The sequence below is a fragment of the Palaemon carinicauda genome, chromosome 10, assembly GCF_036898095.1.
Source record: "Palaemon carinicauda isolate YSFRI2023 chromosome 10, ASM3689809v2, whole genome shotgun sequence".
NCBI lineage: Eukaryota > Metazoa > Arthropoda > Malacostraca > Decapoda > Palaemonidae > Palaemon > Palaemon carinicauda.
Genome location: NC_090734.1, coordinates 17,861,038 through 17,885,438, shown reverse-complemented (window position 1 = coordinate 17,885,438; position 24,401 = coordinate 17,861,038). Strand labels below are relative to the sequence as shown.

The window sequence follows — 24,401 nt, the reverse complement described above, 5'->3', positions numbered from 1 at the left end:
TGGCCTCGTTAGGCAGCGGCAGTACTTTGAGATATCCTCTTCAAGCAGCGGCAGTACTTTGAGCCATACTCTTCAGGCAGCGGCAGTACTGTGAGACATCCTCTTCAGGCAGCGGCAGTTCTTGGGACATTTCACAGGTCCGTTCACTTCGGGCAGCGGCAGTTTTTGGGGCCATTCTCTTCAGGCAGCGACATTTCTTGGGGCTGTTCTCTACAGGCAGCGGCAGTACCCGGGGACGTCGTCCTCGCCAGGCAGCGGCAGTACCCGGGGACGTCGTCCTCGCCAGGCAGCGGCAGTACCCGGGGACGTCGTCCTCGCCAGGCAGCGGCAGTACCCGGGGACGTCGTCCTCGCCAGGCAGCGGCAGTACCCGGGGGACGTCGTCCTCGCCAGGCAGCGGCAGTACCCGGGGGACGTCGTCTTCTTGTGAATCTTTTTTGTATCTTTGCTCCCCCTCAACATATAGTCTTGCTTAGGGTTTCTTTCTGAAAAGAAATATATCATTAACTTATTCCATCAGTTGAATACAGGAAAGTATAGATTTGATATTTTGACAGTAACAGGACAAGTTTTATAAAATTAAGACAACCAAATTTAGCACAGTAATACAATTAAATTCCATGTAAACAGATTCATAAATATAATTTTGATATCTAATTAATTTTTATGAGTATACCAATTTTAATATTGAAATGTCTAGATGAAATCATAAAACATCAGTGAAAAAATTATGAAACAAAATGAGAGACAGGGAGATACTACCTCTTATGTTATTCTCAGTGTGATTGGAAGATCTAAAAAATAAATGGGGAATACTTTAAAAGCTTAAGTTTGCAGATTAGTTCTATTCAGTGGATTGTGGAAGGAATTGCAAAAGTACAATAAAAGATCTGAACAGAATGCAGAAATGTAGCATTGAAAATGAATGAGTAAAACCAAGATAATATTCAATTGAAAAGCAGTGGCAACAAATAAGGGTTACAAGTGAACCTTTAAAGATTGTTAATAAATATCTATACTAAAGAAAGACAATAAATATTTATCAGGACATGAAACTTGAGAGGACAAGTATGGGATGTATAGGATAATGAAATTTAGGGCTCAGGAAATACAAGATGGAGAGCTTTTGGAAAAAAAAATTATAAAATGTAAAATGCAACTTACTCTAAAAAGAAAATAATTGATAAGCTGGTTATAAATCTAAGTGAATAATGACGGGAATAACACTAAGAGACAGAAACGAAAACTAAAGTAGAGGATACTCTAATGTTAGAAAAGAAAGGGACATGGGCAAGACATATGAGAATGACGTGATAGATGGACAAGAAGAATAACAAAAGGGGTGCTTAGAGATTCCAAACAAAGCAAGGGAAGGCAGAGATGATGATGGACTGACATGCTAGGAAATTAGGGGGGGGGGGTTATAGACTGGCATACAAACCATGAAGAGATTCATGTGTAAGGACATTATTTGAGGCCTTTCTACTGCAGTGGACAAGCAATGGCTGATAATGATACCGAGTATACCAGTAGTATCATTTAAATGTCATTATCAGCAGTATTATTTATAAATACTGAGTATAGCAGGAAGAATATTTAAATGCCCCTATACCATCTATATTACAAATTACTTTAGCAAATTAAAAGGAAACAATTTGGGAAAAATAGCACAAAGGACAAAGCTATTCAGCTTTGCAATCAACAGTCACAAATTGAGAATTCAAAAAAATCAAATTTACTACTGTAATTTTCTGGGTGTCAAAAAAAAAAAAAAAAAAAAACTCACCAAGTTTATGCAAGTTCTCGTCATAACACCAGGCAGTGGCATGGGTATCCCATAATCAAGTACATGCATGTTGGTGTTCAAGGATCAGTACCAAGGCCTTTACACATCATGATTTTATTGTAGAAGAGCAACAACAGATTGCAGGAAGGAAGATTTTTTTTTAAACAGCAAAATCTGAGGAAAAATTATTATAAACTTAACAAGTGGAATAGAGAAGAAATAACTAGATAAACAAGATAAAGTAGTTACTATTCGTGAAATAAAAAAAAAAAATGTGTTAAAGTTTATCTTTAAGTACTTTGTATTTTTCCAAATTATATAAACCCGAGTCCTTTAATATAGGAGTATGTTTTAGAGAAGCTTGAACTCTGCTGTATTAAGATTACAGTACAACTATACTAAAACCATCTTAGAAGGAGACCCTGAGACCATTGTTTTACAGCGCTGAGGATTCTCAATCTGCCTGCCTTTGCTTCACTAAGAGAAGGGAAGGAAAATGACAAACTTTGAGATCTAGCATACATGTTGCCACTTTTTCACTTGGGTCATTTCACCAAGACCCTTAGCCAAACCATATAAAATAAGTGGATATTAGTTTCCGTATTCACAGTAGGCATCATTAAACACTGAAAAGATCCCCACGCAGTGTCCTTCGTCCACAACAACTAGAAATGCCATACAACATTACCAGTTTTTTTTAATGGAATTATCAAGTTTGGAAACGATCAAGAAGTCAAACGTGCCACAGATGCAACGAAGATTTCAAAAACTATTTTGCCTCAGATTTGTAAGAAAAAGCCCAAGAAACAGAAGAAGAATTTAGAGCCAGTTTTAGTGAAAAAGACAAGATTAAAAAAAAAATGTGGGTGGCCCAGAGAGAAGAGGAAGTCCCAGAGGTTATGGGGAGGTTCCCTGGGGTGGGGAAATGTCACAACTGGGGAGGCAAACCGATTTGGATTTTTGTGTAAGGAAAGAAATTCTGACGATAGACAAAGTGTTACAAGTGAAGGAAAATATTGGGTTTGGTGGTTGCAAGGACTCATTTTGAAAAATACTGCATGAGAAGTTTCATTCACAAAATTTTTAAACTGGTATATTTCTACTGTCAAGTAGTAACGAGTGCAAGAACAAAATCTTTATGGAAAATTAAATATTTTAATGAGATGGGAAAACACTCATATTTATATCAAGATGAAACCTGGGTATTGCACAATTATATAGAAGGTAGGTGTTATCAAGATTAATCTTCTGAACCTGCAAGAGGCATAAAACCAAAAACGGTAAAGGGTAGCAGACTCGTCGTCCTACACACTGACTCAAAGGAAGGCTTTTTTCTGAATGCACAGCTGGTATTCCAGACTAAACATGATTATGGAGATTATCATAATTAGATGAATGAATTAGTTTAAAATGTGATTCATTACACGTGTCTTAAAAAATGGTTCCTTCCGCAAATCAACACTTCCACACATCACCAGCATCTGTAATTATTATAACAGTACATCACATACAGTGCAAATTAATAGACATTTAACAAGATTGATTGAATGAAAAAAAAAAATTTAAACAATACTGATTACCTTAACAAATGTGAATTATAAGATGATAACATCAATGAAACATTCATGTGAACCCAAATCATAATTATTGATGACAAGTATTCAGAATGAATACCAAATTTTGCATTTACTACCTTATCATTGTCACTATAACACAATTAAAGTGATCTGGACTTAAGTGAAAAATTATTGTTTCAAAAAATAGAATGATACAAAGGTACAGTACTTCTCCATGAAGCTTTAGCATGTATTAGTACTTTAAATTGGAGCAAGACTGTTAGACATGGAAAAAAACTTGACTGAAAACATTAAAAATATGTGTATTAATGAATTTATGGAGTCATTTGTGAATGAAATAACTCCATCTGATGAATCCTAAAAGTCAAGATTAAGATTGAAAACTGTACACCTATAGTGAAAAAAAAATATGTCTATTCATGTGTTACTTTTGACCTTCAAAGTCCTAAATTTTATAAAATTAAATGAATTGTAAAACAATATGCAGTAATTAGAAATTCACATTTCCTGTTTTTTAATAATCAAAACTACAATTCTTCCATAAACAAAAAGATGATGACCTGATTTATTGATAAAGTTAGACAATTACCTGACAAGCTAAAGTCTGCCAAAATCAAGAACCCGTATCAGCAAAAGACTAAATAGATCGAAACCACCAACCTCTCCAAATACACAAGATATAAAAACACTCAAACCAATCAGAATTGAGGAAATTCATTTAATATGAAAATTATTTTCTCTTTGTATGATAATTTTTTCATAATTTTGTTCTAAGTTATACATACACACATATACCAAGGCCCTTCCCCCAATTTTTTGGGAGGTAGCCGACATCAAACAAATAAAACAGAAAAGGGGACCTTTCCTCTCTACATTCCTCCCAGCCTGACAAGGGACTCAACCAAGTTCGGCTGGTACTGCTAGGGGTGCCACAGCCCACCTTCCCCTGTTATCCACCACAGATGAAGCTTCATAACACTGAATCCCCTACTGCTACTACCTCCACGGTCATCCAAGGCACCAAAGGAAGCAGCAGGTTCTACCGGAACTGCGTCACAATCGCTCGCCATTCATTCCTATTTCTAGCACGCTCTCTTACCTCTCTCACATCTATCCTCCTATCACCCAGAGCTTCCTTCACTTCATCCATCCACCCAAACCTTGGCCTTCCTCTTGTATTTCTCCCATCAACTCTAGCATTCATCACCTTCTTTAGCAGACAGCCATTTTCCATTCTCTCAACATGGCCAAACAACCTCAACACATTCATATCCACTCCAGCTGCTAACTCATTTCTTACACCCATTCTCACCCTCACTTCTTCATTCCTAACCCTATCTACTTGAGATACACCAACCACACTCCTTAGACATTTCATCTCAAACACATTCAATTTCTGTCTCTCCGTCACTTTCATTCCCTACAACTCCGATCCATACATCACAGTTGGTACAATCACTTTCTCATACAGCACTCTCTTTACATTCATGCCCAACCCTCTATTTTTTACTACTCCCTTGATTGCCCCCAACACTTTGCATCCTTCATTCACTCTCTTGACGTACATCTGCTTCCACTCCACCATTTGCTGCCACAACAGACCCCAAGTATTTAAACTGATCCACCTCCTCAAGTAACTCTCCACCCAACATGACATTCAACCTGGCACCACCTTCCCTTCTCGTACATCTCATAACCTTACTCTTACCCACATTAACTCAACTTCCTTCTCTCACACACCCTTCCAAATTCTGTCACTAATCGGCCAAGCTTCTCTTCCGCGTCTGCAACCAGTACAGTATCATCCGCAAACAACAACTGATTTACCTCCCATTCATGATCATTCGCATCTACCAGTTTCCATCCTCGTCCAAGCACTCGAGTATTCACCTATCGCACCACTCCATCAACATACAAGTTAAACAACCATGGCAACACCACACAACCCTGTTTCAGCCCCACTCTCACCGGAAACCAATCGCTCACTTCATTTCCTATCCTAACACATGCTTTACTACCTTTGTAGAAACTTTTCACTGCTTGCAACAACCTTCCACCAACTCCATATAACCTCATCACATTCCACATTGCTTCCCTATCAACTCTATCATACGCTTTCTCCAGATCCATAAACGCAACATACACCTCCTTACCTTGTGCTAAATATTTCTCGCATATCTGCCTAACTGTAAAATTCTGATTCATACAACCCCTACCTCTTCTAAAACCACCCTGTACTTCTAAAGATTGTATTCTCTGTTTTATACTTAATCCTATTAATCAGTACTCTACCATACACTTTTCCCACCACACAACAAACTAATACCCATTGAATTACAACACTCATGCACATCTCCCTTACCCTTATACAGTATAGTGGTACAATACACGCACAAACCCAATCTACTGGTACCATTGACAACACAAAACACATATTAAACAATCTCACCAACCTTTCAAGTACAGTCACACCCGCTTCCTTCAACATTTCAGTTCTCACGCCATCCATACCAGATGCTTTTCCTACTCTCGTTTGATCTAGTGCTCTCCTCACTTCCTCTCTTGTAATCTCTCTCTCATTCTCATCTCCCATCACCGGCACCTCAACACCTGCAACAGCAATTATGTGTCTCCCTATTATCCTCAACATTCAGTAAACTTTCAAAATATTCCTCTCACCATTTCCTTGCGTCCTCTCCTTTTAACAACCTTCCATTTCCATCTTTCTCTTCAATTCTTGAATCAACCTTCCTTACTCTCTTCACTCCTTTCCAAAACCACTACTTATTCTCTTCATATGAATGACCCAATCCCTGACCCCACCTCAGGTCAGCTGCCCTCTTTGCCTCGCCTTGCACTTTACTTCCACATTTTTCTCTCTATATCTTTCATACTTTTCTACACTATTACTCTGCAGCCATTCTTCAAAACCCCTCTCTTTCTCTTCCACTTTTACCTTCACTCCTTCATTCCACCATTCACTGCCCTTCCTCACACTGCCTCCAACAAACTTGTCACACACATCACTTGCAATCCAAACAAAATTTTCTTTTTCTAACTTCCACTCCTCTAAATTACCAGCTTCTCTTACTTTCACTTGTCATATGCCATTTTCAACCTTTCTTGATATTTACTTTTTACCCCCGGGTTTTATTAGCTCTTCAACCCTCACTAGCTCCCTTTTACATCCACCTACTCTATTACCCCACTCTCTTGCTACAACTAATTTTCCTTCCACCAAAAAATGATCAGACATACTGTTAGCCATACCTCTAAACACGTGCACGTCTTTCAATCTTCCAAACATTCTTTTAGTTATCAAAACATAATCCATTAATGCCCTTTCTACCATTCTTCCATTTGCCACTCTTACTCATGTATACTTGTTTTTATCTTTCTTTTTGAAAAAGCTAGAACTTATCACCATCTCTTGCTCAACACACATATTACCAGTCTCTCACCACTCTCTTTTTCACCTGGTATGCCATACTTCCCAATGACATCTTCTACTTCTCCAGCATTTAAGTCACTCATGACAACTACATAATTCCTTCTACCCAGTCCTTCTACACACCTAGTTAATTCATTCCAGAACTCATTCCGCTCTTCTTCACTTTTCTAACAACCTAGCCCATACGAACTGACAAAAGCCCAGCATTCCCTACCCAACCTAACCCTTACCCACATTAACCTAGATGATATCTCCTTCCATTCCACTACTTTACCTGTCATCCATTCGCTCAGCAATAAAGCCACACCTTCTCTTGCTCTTCCCCTTTCAATACCAGACACTCTACCAGACATTTCACCAAACATCACTTCACCTTTCCCTTTTATCTTTGTCTCACACAAAACCAATATATCCATCCTTCTATTCCTAAACATACTTCCAATCTCACATCTTTTACTCTCTATTGTACTACATCCACGCACATTCAAACACCCCAAAACTAGAGTGCGAGGAGTAGTCACTCTACCCCCAGCTCCACCTCTTTGATGTCTCACAGGATTATAACAGAGTTGAGGGGGTTCCCAGCCCCCTCGTCCCGTCCCTTTAAGTCGCCCCTTACAACACGCAGGGATATGTTGGCGCTATTCTAACTGTTTTTATGCTCCCGCTACAGGATTTCAACTTTAGCACCACCACATGATAATAAACAAAAATAAGAAAGGAAACAATTTAAGGGGAGAGCAGAATAAAGTATTATATACTTTGCCCATTCAAATCTGGGTTGATGATTTATTAGCCAACCCCTTCCTCCTTTTCTTGGCCTCCTCACAGATTAAAGAGGTCAAGCCAGGTATCTAATAAAATGATCAGAAGGAACTGACAATGCACCAAATGTGTTCTGAGTCCACTCCTAAATCTGTTACTCAATAAATAGTGGTAGTTACTGGCTAAGCCCCACACACCGAACAGTCCACTGAGCAGCCACCTTGAACCTAACCTACCCCATGTGGAGCAGTTGAGACAGCTAGTGCAATATAAAGGAATGAGGATTGCATAGTTTGGAAAAATACTAATTACTTGAAAAATTTCAAGTTGTTCCTACACATACAGAAGCCATCGTCCTTTAATGGGAGACTTATCCTTGGGAGGAAGTAACTTAATATGGCCAAAGTGACAGGATTGAATCTTCAAGTGCCAAAACACTTAGACCTGTGAAAGGAGCTTAACTGATGACAGCTACAAACCTTATTACCTGGGAGAGAAATGTCCATGGTGAAATACTACAGTACGTTTCTACATAATCTTGACAGATGATCATGGAAGAACCGACTGTATATTTAACAAAGGATATGGTGTCTAATGTGTGGTAATGAAGAACAGAGGCTTTGCATGGATGTCTATCCACTGTGGACCTCATAAGCTATAGGCATTGGGGGTTACAGTGCTTATTTCTCAACCATAACATTGACCTCTGACCTTAACATGTATTAATTGGCGAAGATTTTCATACACTCAATATGAACCAAGTTTGAAGTTTCTTTAACAACGATGTCCAAACTTAAGGCTGATTACGTGAACTGGACATTCTGCTTTGCCCTGACCTTGACCTTCCAAAATCTAATCATTTCCAGCTTTTTACATAAGTTAATCCCTCCAAATTTAATGACTCACAAGCACACTCATAAATAGGGGGTATAACATAGCCTCCTTCCAACTTCGTATGCAGAGGTGATAATACTGTATATGTAAATAGGTAAAGTACATCTTTGCATTACACACTAACCTCATTGATAGTACAATGGTAAACACATTCACCTTCCATTTACATGGCGACAGATATATCTCCTTTACATGGCGACAGATTTATCTCCGTCTCCGCTAGTTAATTCAAGTCACTTACTGAAGAGGTTACTGCTGTCGTTGGGTACAACAGTGGAAGGTTGGGCTTGCCAGGCTAACATTCTGGTGAACCAGTCTCTCCCAAGATGGTACTGGTCCTGAAAATAACAACACACTACTTCAACAAAATATATTAAGAGGGGTCTCCAACTTGACTCTTGTAAACAACAGCAAATTCATGCATGTAAAAGACAGCAAATTCATGCATGTAAAAATATTTATAAAAAAATATGTATAAGCCTTATACTAGGGTATGGAAAATCAATGAAAACTAAGCTCCTCAACACCTCCAAGTCATAATTTGTAAGTACCACCATCCTGACATAAACACCCTCGAGAAGATAAATTTTGAGATTTTCATTGAAAACAATCCAATTCTACCTCAATATGATAAAAGATCTCAGACCATTCAATCTTTAGGCACCTAATGCATTACCAATTGTCAAGTCCATTCCATAACCTTCAATGAACGCTCTATCCATTTAGATGGTTAGCGCTATCAGGATCACTTAGCTTGGTGCACTCTTGACAAAACTATCTCTGTGGTGTCCCTTCAACCTCTAGTTGTACCCACATTTTGGCCATCCACTTTTCCATTCTTACTCTCTGCCTTCCATCTTTCATTCAACCTTCAAAACAACTATTGTATGTACAGTTTCCCAGAGTTGCACCTGAATGGCCTCCCAGATCCTAGCCCAGGACAAGTAGTGATGATAAAAATCAAAACCTTATTTTTGGAGGTTACCACTTTAATCATTGCACTTTCTAGGATGACTTTTACGGTAATTCTTCAGAAACAAACCACATCACCATTTTCTATAAAAAGAGTAAATAAACCTTCATTTTAAGATGTATTTTCAAATAATCTGACCTTATTTTTTGAGGAAATGTTACCTTTACCCCCTTTCCCACCCTAGCAGCAGGAATATTTAAATGCCCCTATACCATCTATATTACAAATTACTTTAGCAAAATTGAAAGGAATCAATTTTGGAAAAATGGCACAAAGGGAAAAAATTATTCGGCATCACAAACAATAGTCAGAAATTGCGAATTCAAAAAATCAAATGTACTAATTTCTGGGTTAAAAAAAATAAAAAAATAACCAATTTTATGCAAGTTCCTGTGTCATAACACAGGCATTGGCATGGGTATCCAATGATCAAAGTACATGCATGCTGGTGTCCAAGGATCAGTACCAAGACCTTTACACTGATTTTATTGTAGTAGAGCAACAACGGACTGCAGGAAGGAAGATTTTATTAAACAGCAAAATCTGGGGAAAAATTATTATATGCTTAACAACTGGAATAGAGAAGAAATAAGTAAAACAAGATAAAAGTAGTTACTGTTCGTGAAATAAAAAAAAAATTGTGTCAAGTTTATCTTTAAGTATTTTGTATTTTTTCAAATTATATAAACAGGAGTCCTTTAATATAGGAGTATGTTTTAGAGAAGCTTGAACTCTGCTGTTAAGATTACAGTACAACTACAATATACTAAAACCCATCTTAGAAGGAGACCCTGAGACCATTGTTTTACAGTGCAGAGGATTCTCAATCTGGCTGCCTTTGCTTCACTGAGAGAAGGGAAGGAAAATGACAAACTTGAGATCTAGCATACATGTTGCTACTTTTACACTTGGGTTACTTCATAAAGACCCTTAGCTAAATCAAAATGACTGGAGATTGGCTTCCGTATTCACAGTATGCCTCATTAAACACTACGGGAGAGCCTCACAGAGTGTCCTTTGTCCTAAACAACTATAAATGGGATACAACATTACCACTTTTTAAATGGGATTAATAAGTTTGGAATCAATAAGGCAGTCAAATGTGCCACAGATAGTAACGAAAATATCAAAAAGTACTTTGCCTCAGATTTATAAGAGCTTATGAAACTGAAGAAGAATTTAAAACCTAATTATAGGGAAAAAGAAAAGATTAAAAAAACATAAATGTGAGTGGTCCCAGCAGAACAGGAAGTCCAAGAGGTTAAGAGGTGGTCTCCTGGGGTAGGGGAATATCACAATGGGGGGACTCAAATTGTTTTGGATTTTTGTGCAAGGAAAGAAATTTTGACAAACTGTTGCAAGTGAAGGAAAATAATGGGGTTGGTGGTTACAAGAAGTAATTTTGAAAAATACTGCATGAGATAAGTATCATTTACAAAAATATTAAGCTGGAAAATTTCTACTGCTGAGTAGTAACAAGTGCAAGAACAAAATTTTGATGGAAAATCAAATATTTAAATAAGATGGGAGAAAACTCGTATTTATATCAAGATGAAACCTAGGTAATGCACAATTATATAGAAGGTAGGTGTTATCAAGATTAATCTTCTGAACATACAAGAGGCGTAGAATCAAAAACGGTAAACTGAAGTAGCCTCCTCGTCTTGCATGCTAATTCAAAGGAAGGCTTTGTTCCAAATGCACAGCTTGTATTCCAGACTAAACATGATTATGGAGATGATCATAATCAAATGAACAAATTAGTGTAAAATACAGTAGGGTTCCTTATGCAAATCAATACTTTCAAACATATCACCACCTTCTGTAATTATTACGCCAGTACATCATATCCATTGCAAATGATTAAACATTTAACATGATAAAGTGATATGCAAGATTGCTTGAATAATAAAAAAACAATTCAAACCCCCTGATTAACTTAAATGTGAATTATGAGACTATGAAATCAATGAAAAATTCATGTGAACCCAAACACAATTATTGATGACAACCATTCACAATGAACACCAAATTTTGCATTAGCACCTAACCATTGTCACTATATCCCAATTAAGGTTATCTGGGCTTAGGTGAAAAATTGTTACTTAAAAACTAAAATGAAACAAAGGAACTTCTCCATGAAGCTTCAGCATGTATTAGAACTTAAAATTGGAGCAAGACTATTAGACATGGAGAAAAACTTGAATAAAGACATTAAATATGTGTATTAATGAATTTATCGAGCCATATGTGAATAACAATAACTTCCATCTGATGAAGAAATCCCAAAGTCAAGATTAAGATTGAAAACTGTACTCCTACCAATATACAGTGAAAAAGCTTATGTCTATTCATGTGTTATTTGTTTGGCCTTCAAGTCCTAAATTGCATAAAATCAAATGAAGTGTAAAAATGTTATTTTTATTAATAAAATAAATTTTTGAATATACTTACCCGATAATCATGTAGCTGTCAACTCCGTTGCCCGACAGAATTCTATGGAGGGATACGCCAGCTATCACAATACTAGAAGGGGGTGTATTTACCAGCGCCACCTGTGGCCAGGTACTCAAGTACTTCTTGTTGACACCTCCTCAATTATTCCTCGGTCCACTGGTTCTCTATGGGGAGGAAGGGAGGGTCGATTAAATCATGATTATCGGGTAAGTATATTCAAAAATTTATTTTATTAATAAAAATAAAATTTTTCAATATTAAACTTACCCGATAATCATGTAGCTGATTCACACCCAGGGGGGTGGGTGAAAAACCAGTGTACAAGACTAAAGGATAGCTAAGTATCCCGTATTTCATATAATCAGTTATCCACAATAACAATGAAATAATAAGTACCTGGTAAGGAAGTCGACTTGAACCGTTACTCTGCCTTTAATAAGATCGTCTTCCTTACTGAGCGCAGCGTTCCTCTTGGGAGGCTGAATCAACTCAAAGGTGCTAAAGTATACAGGGCTGCAACCCATACTAAAGGACCTCATCACAACCTTTAACCTTGGCGCTTCTCAAGAAAGAATTGACCACCCGCCAAATCAACAAGGATGTGGAAGGCTTCTTAGCCGACCGTACAACCCATAAAAAGTATTCAAGAGAAAGGTTAATAAGTTATGGGATTATGGGAATGTAGTGGCTGAGCCCTCGCCTACTACTGCATTCGTTGCTACGAATGGACCCAGGGTGTAGCAGTACTCGTAAAGAGACTGGACATCTTTGAGATAGAATGATGCGAACACTGACTTGCTTCTCCAATAGGTTGCATCCATAACACTCTGCAGAGAACGGTTCTGTTTGAAGGCCACTGAAGTAGCCACAGCTCTCACTTCATGTGTCCTTACCTTCAGCAAAGCAAGGTCTTCTTCCTTCAGATGAGAATTTGCTTCTCTAATCAGAAGCCTGATGTAGTAAGAAACTGAGTTCTTAGACATTGGTAGAGAAGGCTTCTTGATAGCACACCATAAGGCTTCTGATTGTCCTCGTAATGGTTTTGACCTTCTTAGATAGTACTTAAGAGCTCTAACTGGGCAAAGTACTCTCTCCAGTTCGTTCCCCACCATGTTGGACAGGCTTGGGATCTCGAACGACTTAGGCCAAGGACGGGAAGGAAGCTCGTTTTTAGCCAAAAAACCGAGCTGCAAGGAACATGTAGCCGTTTCAGATGTGAAACCTATGTTCCTGCTGAAGGCGTGGATCTCACTTACTCTTTTACCTGTTGCTAAGCACACGAGGAAAAGAGTTTTAATGTGAGGTCCTTAAAAGAGGCTGATTGGAGCGGTTCAAATCCTGATGACATTAGGAACCTTAGGACCACGTCTAGATTCCAGCCTGGAGTGGACAACCGACGTTCCTTTGAGGTCTCAAAAGACCTAAGGAGGTCCTGTAGATCTTTGTTGGAGGAAAGATCCAAGCCTCTGTGGCGGAAAACCGCTGCCAACATACTTCTGTAACCCTTGATCGTAGGAGCTGATAGGGATCTTACGTTCCTTAGATGTAACAGGAAGTCAGCAATCTGGGTTACAGTGGTACTGGTTGAGGAAACTGCATTGGCCTTGCACCAGCTTCGGAAGACTTCCCATTAAGACTGATAGACTCTGAGAGTGGATGTCGTCCTTGCTCTGGCAATCGCTCTGGCTGCCTCCTTCGAAAAGCCTCTAGCTCTTGAGAGTCTTTCGATAGTCTGAAGGCAGTCAGACGAAGAGCGTGGAGGTTTGGGTGAACCTTCTTTACGTGAGGTTGACGCAGAAGGTCCACTCTAGGAGGAAGAGTCCTGGGAACGTCGACCAGTCATTGCAGTACCTCGGTGAACCATTCTCTCGAGGGCCAGAGGGGAGCAACCAACGTAGCCGTGTCCCTTTGTGAGAGGCGAACTTCTGAAGTACCCTGTTGACAATCTTGAACGGCGGGAATGCATACAGGTCGAGATGGGACCAATCCAGCAGAAAGGCATCCACGCGAACTGCTGCTGGGTCTGGAATCGGAGAACAATACAAGAGGAGCCTCTTGGTCATCGAGGTAGCGAATAGATCTATGGTTGGCTGACCCCACAGGGCCCAAAGTCTGCTGCAAACATTCTTGTGAAGGGTCCACTCTGTGGGGAAGACCTGACCCTTCCGGCTGAGGCGATCTGCCATGACATTCATATCGCCCTGAATGAGCCTCGTTACCAGCGTGAGCTTTCGATCTTTTGACCAAATGAGGAGGTCCCTTGCGATCTCGAACAACTTCCTCGAATGAGTCCCTCCCTGCTTGGAGATGTAAGCCAAGGCTGTGGTGTAGTCGGAGTTCACCTCCACCACCTTGTTAAGCTGGAGGGACTTGAAGTTTATCAAGGCCAGATGAACTGCCAACAACTCCTTGCAATAGATGTGAAGTGTCCTTTGCTCCTGATTCCATGTTCCCGAGCATTCCTGTCCGTCCAGTGTCGCACCCCAGCCCGTGTCCGATGCGTCCGAGAAGAGACGGTGGTCGGGGGTCTGAACAGCCAATGGTAGACCTTCCTTGAGAAGAATGCTGTTCTTCCACCACGTTAGAGTAGACCTCATCTCTTCGGAAACAGGAACTGAGCCCGTCTCTAGCGTCATGTCCTTTATCCAGTGAGCAGCTAGATGATACTGAAGGGGGCGGAGGTGGAGTCTCCCTAACTCGATGAACAGGGCCAGCGATGAAAGTGTCCCTGTTAGACTCATCCACTGCCTGACTAAGCATCGGTTCCTTCTCAGCATGCTCTGGATGCATTCTAGGGCTTGGAAGATCCTTGGGGCCGACGGACAAGTCCGAAAAGCTCGACTCTGAAGATCCATACCCAAGGAGACAATGGTCTGGGATGGAACGAGCTGAGACTCCTCAAAATTGACCAGGAGGCCCAGTTCCTTGGTCAGATCCATAGTCCATTTGAAAATCTCCAGACAGCGACAACTTGTGGGAGCTCTTAAAAGCCAGTCGTCTGACGGAGCCGGACACAAGATCATGATACTGCTGCACAGTCTGTAAACTGTCAATCATGGGCAAGCGAGGAAGTACAGTGACAACCCGAATCTGTCTAGACTGTCTGGGTCGTACAGACAACTCCTTAACGGGTTGCTGAGGTTGCCGCACTGCGTCACAACAAGTCCCTTCTGTTGGTTGTTGAACGTCTTCCCCGTGACACATTGACTCCGTAAACAAAAAATCCTCTAACAAGGACTAAGCTTGGACTGCATGTCATGCAACACAGCTCAAGGTCTATGGGAGCAGGTGTGGTAACAGACGGGATTAGCGGCTGAAGTGGAACCATTACCTTCCCTGTAAGCATGTTATGCTTAAATAAAAGTCCATAAGAGGTTATGCAGCTAAAGGCTCCCTCCAAATGACAGAGTCCTCAAGGGAATATCAGAAGGAGGGAGAAAAGAACTTTCTCATCTACAGGGACCTTATCCTAGAAAAGCTAAGTTCTCTGAGTGAGGGTTCACTGGTGCAAAAGCAGCAGACTAGAAGGCAACGTTATGAAACTGCTTGACAGTCTAGTGAGTTGGCAACAACCCAAGATGTGTTGAGAAGCATGCGGTAAGGTATGCAGAGCATGATGTATGCAGAGTATGCTGTATGCAGAGCATGCTGTATGTAGAGCATGTTGTATGCAGAGCATGCTGAATGCAGAGCATGCTGTATGCAGAGCATGTTGTATGCAGAGCATGCTGAATGCAGAGCATGCTGTATGCTGAGCATGTAGTAAGCAGAGCCTGCTGTAAGCAGAGCCTGCTGTAAGGAAAGCAGAGCGTGTGCATGGCGTTTAACATTTCTCAGAAATTCCATGACCAGTGCTAGAGTGCTTTATGCATGCTTGCATGGGGTTTAAACCATGGTATGAAAATGGAGGTAAGGTATGCTGAACAGCAGAGTCAGAACGAGCTGGAACAACAATAGTTGTGGTTTCCTCTTCAAGACTCCGATGAAGGAACACCTGAGGCTCAGTCTGCAAAGGCTGAATAAAAGACAAGCAGAAGGAAGGCGCATGGGTGGAGGAGGCTGACTCCTAGCATGAGTGGTTGAACCCAAGGGTGCGCTTGCTGAGCGGTTGGCGGAAGCGGAGTAGCAAGTTCCAGTTCCTGTGGTGTGAGCGGAGCGCGATGAGGAAGAGGCTGCGCAGAACAAGGTAAATGTCTCGCAAGCTGAGGCTCCTGAGGCGCAAGGCTAAGGTGTTGTGGTGCTTGCCTTGTGGAGGGTTGAGCTCGCTCCAGCGAGAGCTGAGGAGACTGACTCATGGACGGGAGAGGTTGTTGTACCTCAACCGAGTGTTGCATCACTGGTGGAGCAGCAAGTGGAGGCGGAGGAAGAGAGGTATAATCCTCCTGATCCCAATGTAAAGGTTGCCTTAAGGAAGGCGGAGGCTGAACACCACAGGGAACAGCAAACTCAGCACGTGGCTCAACATCGTACGCCTGGCAGGTGGAACTGCTGGCAGGTGGTACTGCGATCAGGCGGAGCGAATGTAGGTGGAGGGAGTGTAGGCGGAGGCGGAGGAGCAACACTCTCAGCCCGACACTCACGCATCAAGTCCGAAAGCTGTGCTTGCATGGACTGTAGTAGAGTCCACAACATCGTACGCCTGGCAGATGGTACTGCGATCCGGCGGAGCGAGTGTAGGTGGAGGGAGTGTAGGCGGAGGCGGAGGAGCAACACTCTCAGCCCGACACTCACGCATCAAGTCCGAAAGCTGTGCTTGCATGGACTGTAGTAGAGTTCACAACATCGTACGCCTGGCAGGTGGTACTGTGATCAGGCGGAGCGATCATAGGCGGGGGGGAGTGTAGGCGGAGGCGCAACACTCTCAGCCCGACACTCACGCATCAAGACCGAAAGTTGTGGACTGCAGTAGAGTTAACTTGGGGTCGGCAGACACTAAGTTCTGCTGAGGTAAAGCCTTAACAGCAGAGATCTGTTGTGGCAGAACCTTACTCCTCTTAGGCGGAGTGTAATCAACTGATGACTGAGGAGAGTCAGAGCTAACCCAATGACTGCATTCGGGTTGTGAACTTTAACTTCGTACGTCTGACATAGGTCTGGACTTAACGTTTAAGAGGTCTTGAGACCTGAGACCAGCGTTACTCTGCCTTTATTTTCTCCCCTAATCTCTTCTGCAGACGAGCAAAATAAGGGCTCAATCGTCTGCGGGTGGGAGTGACGGTCTCGGTAAGACACGCCCACAACCACCGAGAATACTTCTGTGCGCCGATCAAGGCCTGCTGAACCCTTATGCCCTTCGACATTGCTTCTCCCCTGGGCTTGGGAGCTTGCAAGAGGTCCCGGACTGGGAGGACGACTGGCGCGCACAAAAGTACCCTCACGCACTAATCACTTATCACTTTGATTTCTGTTTGCACTTATTTCACTGAACTCGAAACTTTAAGTGGTTTGTACCTGAAATACGCAATTCTATCCTTTCTCAAAGTTAGTAATTGCGAAAACAGAATTACAATGTAACAGAAAAATCTAATGAAAGATAATTCAGTGGTTGGAAAGAGACTAAACACTAGATCACTCTAGAAACGTTTAGTTTCTTCCCCTAAAGAGACTAGGGAGAAGAGCAAAAACGATAACGACGTTACTCGTACGCCTGGCAGGCTTGAATGAAACGTTTATCCTCTTTCTCCCTCCGTCTCTATCTCTCTCTCTCTCTCTCTCTCTTGACTTAGAACCTGAGAGAAGAGCCCAAACATATATATCGTTAAAACATATTATTGTTAAAGGAAAAAAACTGAAAAGTTCCTTTATTAGGATCAAAACCATTAAGTAAAGAAAGAATGAACAAAACGCTAGACACGGTTACTCTTACTGCAACGTGAAACCGTGAAAATTCTTTCTCTATCGTAACGATAGAGTGCAAGTTGAACGTTCTGAACGTCAACAACTGCAGAGACAAAACAAAACGTTAGTTCAACTTTGAAAACAGTACGAGACTGTCAAAGAAAATCTTTCAAACTCTGTGGCGGAAATAGCATAATATGTTAACAGGTAAAACCGAAATGACGGGCTCAAAGTTTATTAACTTCGGTAAAAGACCGCCTACTATTAGGAAGGTCGAATATAAACAAATATAAAAATTAATTTTAATGAGTTTATAATAAAAGGAAGTTAATCGAAGAGGCCTATAAGAGGCGGAGAGATATAAAATAAATCTATAACTTTCGTTAAGCAAAATTAAGAAAGAGAGTCTATACTCTCTTAGACACCAACACTTCCGTCTAAGGGAAGGGTCGGCCATTGAAAGGTGAACGAGAGTTCAAACTCTCTCGTCACCATAATTAATCAAATTAATTCCAAAAGCTAACTAAGCTAATATAGAAGTTTCCAGTAAAGCGACAGCCGAAATCAAAGAGAAATACTTCACCAAAGTCGTGAAAATACTCCAAGAACATAAGCGTATCCCAGAACGTCTTGCCGGAAGCACGACAGAGGAATAATTGAGGAGGTGTCAACAAGAAGTACTTGAGTACCTGGCCACAGGTGGCGCTGGTAAATACACCCCCTTCTAGTATTGTGATAGCTGGCGTATCCCTCCATAGAATTCTGTCGGGCAACGGAGTTGACAGCTACATGATTATCGGGTAAGTTTAATATTGAAAACAATATTTTTATAAATTCATATTTCCTATTTTCTTATAATTCATATTACAATTCTTACATATATAAAAAGATGGTGAACTGATCTATTGATAAGTTAGATAACTGCCCAACAACCTTAGGGCTGCCAAATCAAGAGACCGTGTCAGCAAAGACTGGCTAGATCAAAACCACTAACTCCTTCAAATGCAAGATATAAAATACTGAAACCAATCAGAATTGAGGACATTCTTTATTTGATATGAAAATTAATTTTTGTTTGTAAGATAATTTTTTATACTTTTAACAATTTTGTTTTAGATTATAGCTAAAGGATTTCAACTGTATCACCACCAAATGGTTAAAAAACAAAAATAAGAAAGGAAACTATTTAAGGGGAGAGCGGAATACTGTAAAGTATTATATACTTTGCCCCTTCAAATCTGGGTTGATGAATTATTAGCCAACTCCTTCCTCCTTTTCTTGGCCTGCTCACAGATCAGAGGCCCAAACCAGGTGTAATAAAAAGATTAGAAGAAACTGAAAATGTCCCAAATGTGTTCAGAGTCCACTCCTAAATCTTTTATTCAATAAATAGTGGTAGTTACTGGCTAAGCCCCACACACCGAACAGTCCACTGAGCAGCCACCTTGACCCTAACTTACACCATGCAGAGCACATGAGACAGCTAGTGCAATTTAAAGGACTGAGGATCGCCTAATTTGGAAGAATAAAAATTATTCGCAAAATTTTTGAGTTGTTCCTACAGATACAGAAACCATCGTTCTTTAATAGGAGACATCCTTAGGAGGGAGTAACTTCATATAGCCAAAGTGGCAGGATTAAATCTCCGAATGCCAAACACTTACACCCGTGAAAGGAGCTGTAGTGATGACTGCTGCAAACCTTATAACCTGGGAAAAGAATGTCCATGGTGATAGACTATGTTTCTGCCTAATATTAACAGATGTCCATGGAAGAACCTACTGTATATCTAAAAAAGGATATGGTGTCTTAATGTATGGTAATTAATAGCAATGGGTTTGCATGCATTTCTTTCAAATATGGGATTCATTAGACACCACCTCTGCAGGGTGAGCTGGAGAAGAGGGAGAAGTGCAAGACTTCTGATCTCTGGCAAATGTTAGCATCGTAAGAGGTTTCTCAGCAGATTGGGCACCATCAATTCCTACCGAAGGCCACAGCTAATGGATCCAAATCCTTGCAAGGGTTGTCAAAAGAAGATATGGGGAGATGGTTAAGAGAGGGAGTAGGGCTGTATTGCCCCCACTAGGGAAAGACCATCCACCCACCTTCTTGGAACAACTCCCAGAGGGTTTAAGTGGGGGGTTTCCGTATCCCCAACGTGTTGCCCCTGAGGATCCAACCTTGGAAGAAACTGCATGGGAAACAACCAGCTTTGTCTCCCACCAAAAAATAAATGGGGCCAAACAGTTTTTTCAGCACCAGCTATGATGTCAGTGAATCATTCTTAGACTAGTACTTCTTTGAAAACTCAACCCACTACAAATGAGGCCACTCTACAATCCTCACAAGGGGTGACCGAGAGCAGTCATGCCCCATGCAACAACTACAAAATCGATGGGGGCCTATCTCTTGCTTGCTCATGTGATGACCAAAACGGCAATCTTCCTTACCTGGGCAAAGCCTTACGTCTGGCTTATGGGTGTACATCAATGCAGATAATCACTCTAAAAAGAGTGATGGGTAACGATTAAAGAGCCAAAGCAAGAGACGCAGCAGAGTACATGTGTACACAGCTGCGGCCAATGTCAAAGTAAAGGTAGCCATACCTATTAAAGGTTGATGGTTCGTACATGTAGGAAAATATAATTTTTTATAAAAACAAACAAAATCATAATTAATATCACAGCTCCAATAATATGGTGGCTATATTAATAAAAAAAAAAAAATCCCAGTTGCTTGATAGTGCTCAGGAGGTCTGTCCTAAGAACAAACAACGCTAACCAATTGCATAGTCATCAGTTAAAACTTCCTTCAGCTATGATAAAAATTAACCTGAAATAAATATTTTGTTTCATTTTTAAATTTTATTGAACCATGTCCCAGGGTTCAAGAAATCCTTTGAATAGTGTCAGTCCAAAGATCTTTCTTGGGAAAATCATTCGGCATTAGTGCAGTACATCAATTTAATTATCATAATCATGATGTATACTTTAATTGTTACATCCAAGAATTTGTGATCAATCAAAAAAGCAGTCCTTTCAGTAACACTAACTGACCTGGGGAAAATTTGTGCGTATGTTTTTTTTTCCCATGGGGAAAATAAAATGCAAACAGGATAGAAACATTTGGCAGCAAAAGTGTCTTACAGACCAAAATCCTGGTCATGTTTGCAAATATTCCCCACTTACAGGGCGACTGGTTAGTTTATGGGTGAAGGTTAATAATCCACACTTAAAATGGCAGTGAATCAAGGCAAAAAAGAATCGGGCTTTTCGAAGCACAAGAACCTACTGTAGATTGCCATTAGTACAGTAGTCCCTAAGGAACGTTTCCGAAGAAGAATTACAGTACTCGTGCTGAATTTAAACAGAAGCGACTGTATATTATACCATTATCTCTTATGGTCTATCTTATTTATGAAACCAGGCTAACAAGTTACGGAAATTTTAAACATGTTTCATGGGCAAACGTTATCTATCACTGGTGCCATGTGGATAATCCAGTTCTCTGGGTCAAATGTCTAATTTAGGGTCTTTAAAGGGAGAGAAGAAGAGACTTATGTGATATTGTTTTACTAAGGGCAGCTGGGTGGTCATTCTTTATTGGCTTGTTATAATGACAAAATGCAAACCATATTTAGAATGGGTATAGTTGCCAACAGAAAGGAAATGGAAGGATGACTGTGAATTTCTTTCTCTAGACAAAGTGTTTGGAATTTTCATGGCAAGATGCAATTTAGCTGTGTTCTTTTGAGGTGATCACTTATGCTGGTAAAATTTTGATACGAGACCCATGATTCACCAAAAATGTTAAATGTTTAAACAAGGCACTAGCTTGCAGGACTTTCACTTACAACTCTTTGATAACTGGCTTATACCTGTTGCAACTCTTTGATAACTGGCTTATACCTGGTAACACTATTGTGGAAAGGAGCCCTGCATAATCCTTGAACAGTACTAGACTCCACTCAAATATTTATTCCCCTCTAAGAAAGTCAAAACGGTACTTATTTGACAAAAAAAATATTAACATTAAAATACAAATCAAATATTTACTCCCCTGTGAGAAAGTTAATACAGTACTTACTTGACATAAAAATCAGTAGCATTAATATATAAATCAAAGTGTCAAAATAATACTCAACTTGAAGACATCCATGTCAAGGCCATATTAACTAGATATAATTTATATTCTACCTAAACCCATTTCATGGCAATGTCACCTGTCTTACAAACCTCCAAATGCCATACCCAGCACACACAGCTGTTAAAAGTTGTTAAACGGGTAGTGCCTTTTTTTTCACAAGAGCCTGGTATCACACAAAAAGTCTTTGAACTGTATTCAAATGTAACTACAACACACGCCCAAACAAAGCTCCAGCAGAATTCACTCCTAACATCAGTACATCTCCCCCCAAACAATGCACTTTCCGTATGTCAAAGTCTTAACTAGTTCCATACCACAAAATGGCATTCGAGCCATGTAGAGCTCCATGCTTAGAATGCTGCACAGCTGCAAAGTAGGATGACCTACACCTTTAACACTTACCCCTGACAAGCAGCTAGGCACCACTACCCATTTACATTGGAGTTTACTGTAAAAAAAAAAAAAAAAAAAAAAAAAAAAAAAAAAAAAAAAGTTATAACATCCCAAAATATAAAAATAAACCCACAATTACAGTATGTGCTAAATATAGTACAGTACTTAAGACAAAGAAAATATACAGATCATAAAGCCAAAACCACCCACCCCCTATCAAACAAATACAATAAAACTTTACAAATATCAACAACCAGAGTAACTAATTGTTTAGGGTCTCACTTTAACATTCAGTAACAAAAATACCAACTGGATATAGAGACGAGGAAAGCTAAATGTTTGTTTTCTTTGGTTCATTGTACACTGCAGCAGAGTAAACATACTACAAAGCAGGTCTGTATTAAATAAATGTAACAATAGAAAAAACTTAAAATGACAAATTTGGAGATAATTTGTATTTTTCCCTATCTAATACAAACCTTCCGTTATTTGTGGATATTCTTTCAGAGGTAGCTATTAGACTTTGAAGTGCGAGGTGGCAACCCTGCCTAACCGCTTAGCGGGTAGGCAAGGGGTGGCTGGGAGGTACCCAGTTGCCTCTTATATATATATATATATATATATATATATATATATATATATATATATATATATATATATATATATATATATATATATATATATATATATATATATATATACTCTCACAGCAGTAAGAAGTCACTTTTCATTGCAGGCAGGGCTTCTGGGGGACAGGTGATGGTGGGCCAATTTATATAAGTAACTCCAGGTTTGTACTAGATGAGGAAAAATACAAATTATCTCCAATTTGTCATTTGTTCCCCTACTAACAAACCACCTGTTATTTATGTGGATGACTCACTTTTAGGTGGGTGTAAGTCCTAGATCTGGCATGGACATTGACCCGGTTTTGTCTAGTACAGTATATGACGCGAGTGTGATCTAGGGATGAAATATACAAAGTGAGTATACTCACAGTCTGTGCAAATTAGTAAAATAGAGGTTGTTATTAGTATGAAAACGTCCCAAGTTTTTAAATAGGAGAAAAAACAGCCAGACAAACCCATTGTTCCCTCGCAGAAGCAATGGGGACGTGGACAACATAAATACAACTTATACTAGGCTACACAAGGGAGGTGATAATTACCTACAGAGGTTGAAACCAGTTTGCAGGGTGACCCATGGTGCTGTACCCAAAGAGAAGGAAAGATGAAGGAAAGCCAGACATTCTTTACATTCATTCCAGTCTTAACCTGGGTAACCAATGCTTTCAACCAACTGCTACTTGTCTAATAAGGAGCTTGAGGTATCTTAAAACCACCTGTTGAGCAGCCACCAAAGGACCAATAGTAAACGTATCGAGCCTCTTGTGGGTTACGTCTTTGAGGTTGTGCGCTGTGAATGTGGTCTGTCTTTTCCACACACCAGCCTGGAGGAACTGCGACACGGAAAAGTTGTGTTTGACAGCCAGGGAAATACAGTACTAATTTCTGATGTCATGAGCGTAATGGAGGCCTTTTTAGGGATCTCAGTACACAAACCATGTTCCAAGGAGGCAGTCTGATCTCTGACTGGGGTCAAGTGATCTCATAACGCCATATGAGTAGAGAAAGCTCGAACGAAGAAAAATATAGACTCCTTTCAGCCGAGAGGCGATGATCAAGGCCGAGCGATAAGCTTTAACCGCCAATACTGAAAGGAGCTGTTCCTCCCGAAGGTATCCAAGAATCTCCGCTATGACTGGTATACTGGCTTCGAGTAGAGAGATATTCCTTCCATGGCACCAACCACAAAACCTCTCTTCACTTGACCTGGTAGACCAAGGCTGAGAGAACCTACAAAATTGTCCGGACATTCGGTCCGCAACTTGCCATGAAAAGCCTTTCTGAGTGAGGAGATGCTGGATAGTCTCCACGCGGGAAGACGAAGCGACTTCATGGTCTCGTGGAAGATGTTCACGTGTGGCAGTTCGAGTAGATCTGGTCGTGGAGGGAGTTCTCGTGGATGATCTACGAGAAGTTGCAGGAGGTCTGGGAACCACTCTGCATGAAACCATAGCGGAGCTGCAAGGGTCATCAATAGATCTTTAAATGCTCTG

The 24,401-nt window shown here is 40.4% G+C and overlaps 1 long non-coding RNA gene across 5 annotated transcripts in view; it reads right to left on the bottom strand.

Moving 5' to 3' along the window:
- Positions 1–267: 267 nt before the first annotated feature.
- The window catches only part of LOC137648379 (uncharacterized), a 151,227-nt gene continuing 127,093 nt past the window's right edge, over positions 268–24,401 (bottom strand). Inside the window, exons 3-7 of one of the 5 annotated variants that reach the window (XR_011045601.1) lie at positions 22,292–22,337; positions 9,819–9,954; positions 8,597–8,810; positions 1,786–1,959; positions 268–484 (exon numbers count right to left, since the gene is read on the bottom strand). This is a non-coding gene — a long non-coding RNA (uncharacterized lncRNA). Of the gene's footprint in view, positions 485–1,785; positions 1,960–8,596; positions 8,811–9,818; positions 9,989–22,291; positions 22,338–24,401 lie in introns of all 5 variants that reach the window. The other 4 variants (XR_011045602.1, XR_011045603.1, XR_011045599.1 and 1 more) reach the window with 4 other exon arrangements.